The sequence below is a fragment of the Tiliqua scincoides genome, chromosome 4 (assembly GCF_035046505.1).
Source record: "Tiliqua scincoides isolate rTilSci1 chromosome 4, rTilSci1.hap2, whole genome shotgun sequence".
Taxonomy (NCBI): Eukaryota; Metazoa; Chordata; class Lepidosauria; order Squamata; family Scincidae; genus Tiliqua; species Tiliqua scincoides.
The window spans coordinates 160,780,834-160,788,900 of NC_089824.1; positions in this window are offsets into that span (position 1 = coordinate 160,780,834).

Genomic DNA, 8,067 nt, shown 5'->3' on the forward strand with positions numbered 1-8,067 from the left:
TATCTATATCGTATCGTATATCTATATCGTATGACTGAGCTGCCCATTAAGTAACAAACATTCTTCAACAACTCCTACTGTGGAAAGCTATGTAAATATCTTTCCCACGCTGCTTTAGCAACGCTCCAGGCTTCTCAAAATTCACCGCAGGAAAAAAAGGGGAATGGCCAAGTTAAGTCACTATTCCCAACCTGCTATGCTTCTCTTGTTCCTACTCACCTCTAGAACCTCACCCCTTTCTCTCCTGTTGTTATTAGCTCTGCTGTTCTTTCCTTATAGGTGATGGCTTATGCCTAGTCTAATCAATCCCCCCCATGTTTGAAGTCAGGTGTCAGAGTATGTGATGTAGACAAGTTACGTCAGTCTGGGCCACCATTAGAAGAGGCAGCTCCAAGCCTACAGTGGGACAAGAGATCAATGTTTTCACCTAGAACTCAACAGGCCAAGGGCTTTGGGACATGAGCACAAGAGAACTGGTTGTGCTTGTTATTATTTTTGTTGGAAGCTTCTGTATGGCCTCATCCATTTCAGACTTTGGGCTGAGACTTGCAAGCCAACACTTCTAGCACCGTGTTGCAAACATGAAGTGGTCCCAGCTCCATTACTAAAAGGCACTTGTCCTGTCCAGTCCTGATCTAGATGCTAGCAGTCTAAATCTGGTGCAGTTTGTCAGCAAAATTAATCTGGACACCTTTGAGAAGATCTCTAGTGCTGTTCCTGCAAGAAACCAGTAAGTCAAGATCCACCAACCTCCATCATCACTGAACCTAGAATAAGCTCTATATAAAGCTATTTAGCAAGTTATTGTTACTAGAAAGCAGTGCCCTGAATGGAATGCTGGGAGGTGAGAGTTTTAAATTAGATACAGCAAGACTTGGTCAGAAACCTTTCCCTCCACCTCCATTCTTTTTCAGGGCAGAAGGGGTTGGAGTGCTATGGATGTGGAAGATTAGGAGCCCAATCTTATGCATGTCTACTCAGAAGTAACTCCCATTATAGTCAATGGGGCTTGCTCCCAGGTAAGTGTGGATAGGATTGCAGCGTACATCATCATCCTTATTTTATTTTGCAGTGTGGTAATATTGTGGTAAAATTATTAGGTGGTTCATTAGGGACTGGGCTGGCAGTATTGACAAACAGACTTTGGCGATGAAATAATTAGACAGACAGGATTAAGGGACTTGATTGGGGAATGTAGAAACTTGGACTGCCTGCAAAAGAAAAGAAAGAGAGAAGGGTGGATCAAAATCTGTCTGATTTAACCCTGCAGGTTCAATAACTTGTTCTCTAGCATTGGAACAGGAAAAGGAATAGCCCTGGTTAGCTACAGATACACACACATTCCCTGAGGTTTAGCTTCTTTCATCTTTGATATTTTAATAGTGGAGGAGTAAAATAGTAATCAAAGTAAATTTTATAATGCAGCTTTACTTAACAGAAAACAGTGTGGATTTTCTTCAGCAGAGGGATTGAGCTAATACTTGTTGGGCAAGAAAAAGCGGCAACTCTGCTGTTCACTGTATTTAATAGTGACCTGTAACATATGGATTGCAAAATAGGTGCAGTTGTAATCTGCTTCAGTTATGGTATCATCTGTCAGCTTCCATTTTGCAATAAATAGAAGGTGATTTTCTTAAAAGTTAGCTGGTAGCAACAACAACAAACAATACAATCCTACCCTGGGCTGGCCCAGAGTGTGCAATGTGGCTGACCCACCCTCGGCAGCATGCTAGGGGCCAGCTGGGGACCAGGCAGTGGGCAGATAGGCAAGTAAAGAACTATTATTTACGGTACCTACTCTTCTGCTCCCTGGTCCTCAATGTACCTGTTTGGATCTATGTCAGACCTTTAGCTGATGTAAATCTGAGTAGGTCTAAGGGGATGTGTTGAGTGTGGGCTGGGGGCATAGGATGTCACCACCACTGCCACTGAGATCCACCCTGTCCTGCCCTAACATGCTCTCAGCCTGGTCCAATCCATGCCCCCTTTGCCACCTTGCTACACCAATGTAGCAATGCCACCTTGCTACACCAATCTGGGTGGTTCTGGCATATATCCTCGGCTCTTCCTGCGCAATGAGGGGAGAATGGGCCAAATAATCTATGGATTTGATGAGTAGATAGGGGATTTAACTTTTATGTTTTTCTCATTTTTCTTTTTGTGTTAAAAATGTACTTTTTAATAAGTGTAGATTGTTAAAGATTTAATAACTAACTTTTTGTATGATTTTGTAGCAGAACAAAGAAATGTAGTTTGAGATCTCTGCACTTGCCACACAACTTGTAATATCTTTACTTCTTAATTTTTTGTATTTGTTTTTAATAAAACAAAAAAAGTAAAAAGAAACACAAAAACAAACTGGAATTTTGAGCTGAAATTCTTTGCTTGATGTTGTTTGTTTAAATAAAATCAGGCAATATTTTCTGGCGTGGGGATTGCATAATGAATCCACCTAAAATCATAATCATAAAAACAAATGAAGACACCACAATGTAAAAATTATATTCTTGTGAAAAATATTGAAGCTTTAAACTCATCCATATTTCTTGCTTTAATTTTTATTAATCAGTGTTGTTTGAACACATATACCCAACCTTTCTAAAGGAGACAGACTTTTGGCTATGTATTCAGATTGAGAACTTTACATTCTTATATTTATGAACCTTACAGATTAGTGATATTTTCAATTATGGTTCACAGTTGTGTACTACTTGAGACCTAAAGCCCACCACTATAGCCTATCTGTGATCCTGATGGAGGGAGGTGAGATCTGGGCCAGATCTATGTTTCTCTTATAGTTCATATGTAGTATGCCATGCTTTGTGACGGGGCATCCTACAGACTTGAATACTCTTTCCCATTCCCCATCCTTCCCCCCACTAGTTAAAACTGATTACAGTACAACTGCCCTTTCACAAAGCATGCTGTCCCTAGTTAATATTTAAAACAGAAGTTGAAATTTGGCCTAGAGATTGATGATTTCAATTCTGATTTAAAGGCCAACTCGGGTCAAAGGTAATGGCAGCTAAGATAGTGCAGGTGTAATGCTGCACCATAGTGAATGTTGAGGAAGTGACAGGGGAAGCTGCATGAGCTTAAAGAGAAGCCCACAACACTTCATAAGTCATACCATGAACTGGCAATGGAGCAAAGCTGCATCTGGACTGTGGGGTGTGTTGGGTTGGCTGAGAGTGTGCTTGAGCCTGCTAGGTTAGAGAAGTGTTGTGCAAGACATTTGTGTGCCAACTGTGGAATGGGGAAGGGGAGTGGTTGGTTATGCCACATTGCCTAGGTGGTGTTACCATGATGATGAGGGGGGTGAGCGAACTCATTCTGTGGTGCAATTTATGTGCCTCTGTACAAGAGAAGATCAAACTCAGGGTTGTTTTCCTTTGCAATACTGGGGGTCAGACTGACTTCTGTTGGGAGTCTCCTTCCCTAACAGAGATAAATTTGGTGAATCTTCACCAATGGCCCTCTGCTTCAGTGTCCTCTGTCCTACAAATCTTTATCATATCCCAGATATCCCATATCCCAGATATCATATCACAGATATCCCATATCCCAGATATGGGAGAACTGGATGGAGTTAATCGCTAGTAAAGCTGAATAGTGGAGGTGTGTATGCAGACATTTTCATGCTGAAGTCCTGTTCATTCTGGGGTTTCTATTGTGGCCCCCCTGCAATTGGTATGCAGAGGCATTCTGCCATTTAATTTGGAGGTAGCATATACAAGGGTCGCCCAGAAAGTAATGCACCACATTTTTTTTCTTCAACAATTATTTGCTGAACACAATGAAACTTACACACAAGAAAGAATGATGTTTCTTCTACACTCCCTATTTTTCCATGTAATCTCCATCCAGTTCTATGGCCTTCCTCCAGCGAGACACAAGGGCATGTATGCCCTGTCGGTAACACTCCTTGTTCTGGTCACGAAGCCATTTCTGCACTGTGCGAATCACCTCTTCGTCATCCTCAAAATGTCTTCCGCGAATGGCATCCTTTAATGGCCCAAACAAGTGGAAGTCTGAGGGAGCTAGGTCAGGGCTGTAGGGTGGATGGGGTAACACAGTCTAACCCTGTTTAGTGATGTGTTCCGAAGTCCTCAAACTTGTGTGAGGCCGAGCGTTATCATGTTGAATCAAACATTCACCTGGGTTGTTATGGCACTAAAGTTGCTGGAAGCGCTTCTTGAGTTTGGTTAATGTCTTCACATAAGCTTCAGAATTAATGGTGCTGCCTCTTGGCATCACGTCAATGAGTATGACGCCCTCACAGTCCCAAAACACAGTGATCATGACCTTACTGGCAGAAGCAGTTGCTTTGAATTTTTCCTTCTGTGGAGATTGAGGATGACGCCATTCCATCGACTGTCGTTTTGTTTCGGGCTCAAAATGGTGAACCCAGGTTTCATCACCTGTCACAATCCTGGACAAGAACGCTTCCCCCTCATCTTCAAAACATTTCAGCAACTCAGAAGAAATGTTTTTTCTGAGAGATTTGTGGTCCACCGTAAGACAGTGCGGAACCCATAGTGCACACACTTTTAAGTAATCAAGAGCACGGATGATTGCATCCACACTTCCTTTGCTGATTGACAGCTTCAGCGCCAACTGCCTAATCGTTATGCGTCGGTCCTCGTGAATGAGCACATCAGCAAGCTGCATCTTGTCAGGTGTGACAGCCGTGGATGGCCGCCCCGAACGCTGCAAATCTTGGATCTCTGCCGAACCGCCTTCTAATGGCCTCACCCTCTGTGCCCAGCGACTAACTGTACTTCTGTCGACTGCAGATTCTCCATAAACTGTACACAAACGTTTGTGAATGTTCCCAACAGTTTCTTTCCCTGCAGTGAGAAATTCAATGACGACACGCTGCTTGTAACGTACATCACTTACAGACACCATTTCAAAACACTGCTGCAGCTACACTATCTGTCTGAAGAAACCAAAAATTTGTGTGCGCACTCCTGAAAATTCAAATAATGTATATCTAAAGTTTCGCATTCGTACCATTACTGTAGGCTGAGAAAAAAAAATGTGGTGCATTACTTTCTGGGCGACCCTCGTAGCCAGTGTGACTAGTGCCAAGAGCCCATTGAATAGAATTGTTCAACTGTCAATTGGATAGCCGTATCCACATGTCTCTGCACACACTCAATGAACTCCAGAACAGCAGTTCTCAAATGTTTAGCACCGGGGCCCACTTTTTAGATTGAGAATCTTTTGGGACCCACTGGAAGTGATTCATGATGGGAAGTTACATCATCAAGCAGGAAAATTTTTAACAATCCTAGGCTGCAATCCTACCCACACTTACCTAGGAATAAGTCCCATTTACTATAATTGTTAAAAGCATATACATAGTAGCCTGTTAAAAGTATAGATCTGTAACATTTTCCCACGTATACCACGGTAGCTTTAAGTCTAATATATTAAAAATAAAATATTGATATGAATGGGGACCCAACTGAAATTGGCTCACAACCCACCTACTGGGTTCCTACCCACAGTTTGAGAAACACTGCTCTAGAAAGTTGGTGATGCAGGATGTACCTTTTCAGAAGCTATGCCAATTCCCTTTCAGCAGGGCTTGTTCTAACATAAGAACATAAGAACAGTCCCGCTGGATCAGGGCATAGGCCCATCTAGTCCAGCTTCCTGTATCTCACATTGGCCCACCAAATGCCCCAGGGAGCACACAAGACAACAAGAGACCTGCATCCTGGTGCCCTCCCTTGCATCTGACATAGCCCATTTCTAAAGTCAGGAGGCTGCACATACGCATCATGTCTTGTAACCCGTAATGAATTTTTCCTCCAGAAATTTGTCCAATCCGCTTTTAAAGGCAACTAGGCCAGATGCCATCACCACATCCTGTGGCAAAGAGTTCCACAGACCAACCACACGCTGAGTAAAGAGATATTTTCTTTTGCCTGTCCTAAGTCTCCCAACACTCAGTTTTAGTGGATGTCCCCTGGTTCTGTTGTTATGTGAGAGTGCAAAGAACGTCTCTGTCCATTCTATCCCTCCCATGCAGCAGTGATCCTTCTAGATCAGTGGTTCCCAATTTTAGGAGCCTGTAAACCACTAAGGCAAAAATTGGGATTGACATGGACCACATGCAATCCCACCCCCCTGAACACACACACAAAATTAACTTTGGTAGTCCATGGGGGAGCGTTCGCTTAGTGAGATGCTGGAAGTGCCATCTGTGACTGTGGGTGGTCTGTTCGCCACCTTCTCTGGTGGTCGCTGGAGAAGCATCTCCTGAGCAAGTGCTCCCCCATGAATCACCAGAAAGGGCAGATAACATACTGCTCACAGCTATGGACACCACTTTGGTGCCAGCTGCCGGTGGTGCCAGAACATGGTTTGAGAACTATTATTCTAGATGCTTAATAATTGTATGCTTTCCACTAGTTTAACTGGAAAAGGCGTTGTATTGCCAGAACGTCAGGGTTATTTTTGGATTCAGAAGCAATGGAACAGACCAGTGGGAGACAGAAATTGGAGTTGTTTTAGTTTTGCACAAGCAACAAACCCTCAGGAGAGCAGAATGAAATACAGTGCTCTTATGTCCCTCAAATTAGAAGTGGTGCCTCTTCCTTTGGATGTGTTCCTCCTGTGGGCAAGTTTGCAGGGCACATCTGCAGTCATCCCAGGCTGACATCAGATTCATGATTAATGACCCAGTCCTATTGGGCCATGACTCTAGGAGAACACATATTCTGCTAGAGGTGACTGCTGCAAAAGTGCTTAAAGTGCTTTCTGGCGACGCATTTAGTGCACTGCTGAGACATCAGCAAGAAGGCCAGAGACTTCCTGCATGCATTGGTTCTCCCATCACCTGTTGGAGCAGTTAAGCTGGTGGGAGGGTCTGGGGGGGACGGTGGAAGGTGAGCAGGGAGGGGTGAGGGGAACATTTCAGCAGGCAGCGAGGCTGCATGAGGGGGTGGAGCCAATGGCAAAGGCATGCACTAGATCCTATCCCCTCCAGCAGCAGCCTCTTTGCCCCTTTTCTCTACTTGGACTTGTGCTAGCTAAATTTATTTATTTATTTATACAGGTATTTATATACTGCCTTTCTTTGGTCATCAGATTTCTCCTCAGACTTTAATCCGAGGCAGTTTACATAGGCAGGTTTTTCTAAACCCCCGTAGGGATTTTTACAATTGAATAGTTCTAGTCTTTCATAGAACTCCTCTTTCCAATTGGATTCCTTCCCGGTCTGACCTCTCTCTGGCCCTTCGCCTCCCACACTCCACTTAACGGCAACTCCTCTCTGCCACCTAGGGTCAGCTCATCAGTATATCAGCGTGTTGTCAGTTCTCCGGTATTTCCGGTTGTTTCGAACTGGCAGCCTCAGATCTTCAGGCATCCAAGGCGGCAGCTCTACCAACTGAGCCAGACCTCCTGCCCCTAAATCACTATTGCAGGTCAGACGAGATCCATTGCTTAGTGGGCAGCTTTTGCAGGGATAGGGGATTTAAATCCCCTTTCCCTTCCATCCAAAGCCCCCCAACCCACTGGATACAGAGTGCCCATTTTTGGCATGGCAGGGCAGAGGTTAGGATTGGGCTGTAATGGTGTTTCCAAGCCCCCTTTTACAACTTCAAAGGGAAAAAGTATATGATGCAGCTTCCCTGAGATGTGGCCTTATCCAGACATGTGACCTTGGCTTGGTGCCCAGAACTTCTCCACATATCAGAATGCAACAGAGGCATACTTACTAACAGGTGCAAAAGCTCACTGAATGTGACTCAGCAATTTTAGAAAGATTAGTCACTCATGACAGAATAGCCTGACCATCAGGAAGGTCTTGTGAAGACCACTAACTTCTCAAAATACATAGATGTGCCAATACACTCCACCCCTTTGCCCGCACAGTTTCTCGCCTTGTGTTTGGCCATATCTCACTCTAATTCACTTCATCAAGGTCTATAATATACTAATAATACATATTAATAACAGAAATATACCCCCCCCCCCCAAATTTAATTGCTAGAAGATACTTTGCCAAATTGGTCCTTGGCCAGATACTATCCAGTTCCCCCAATAACA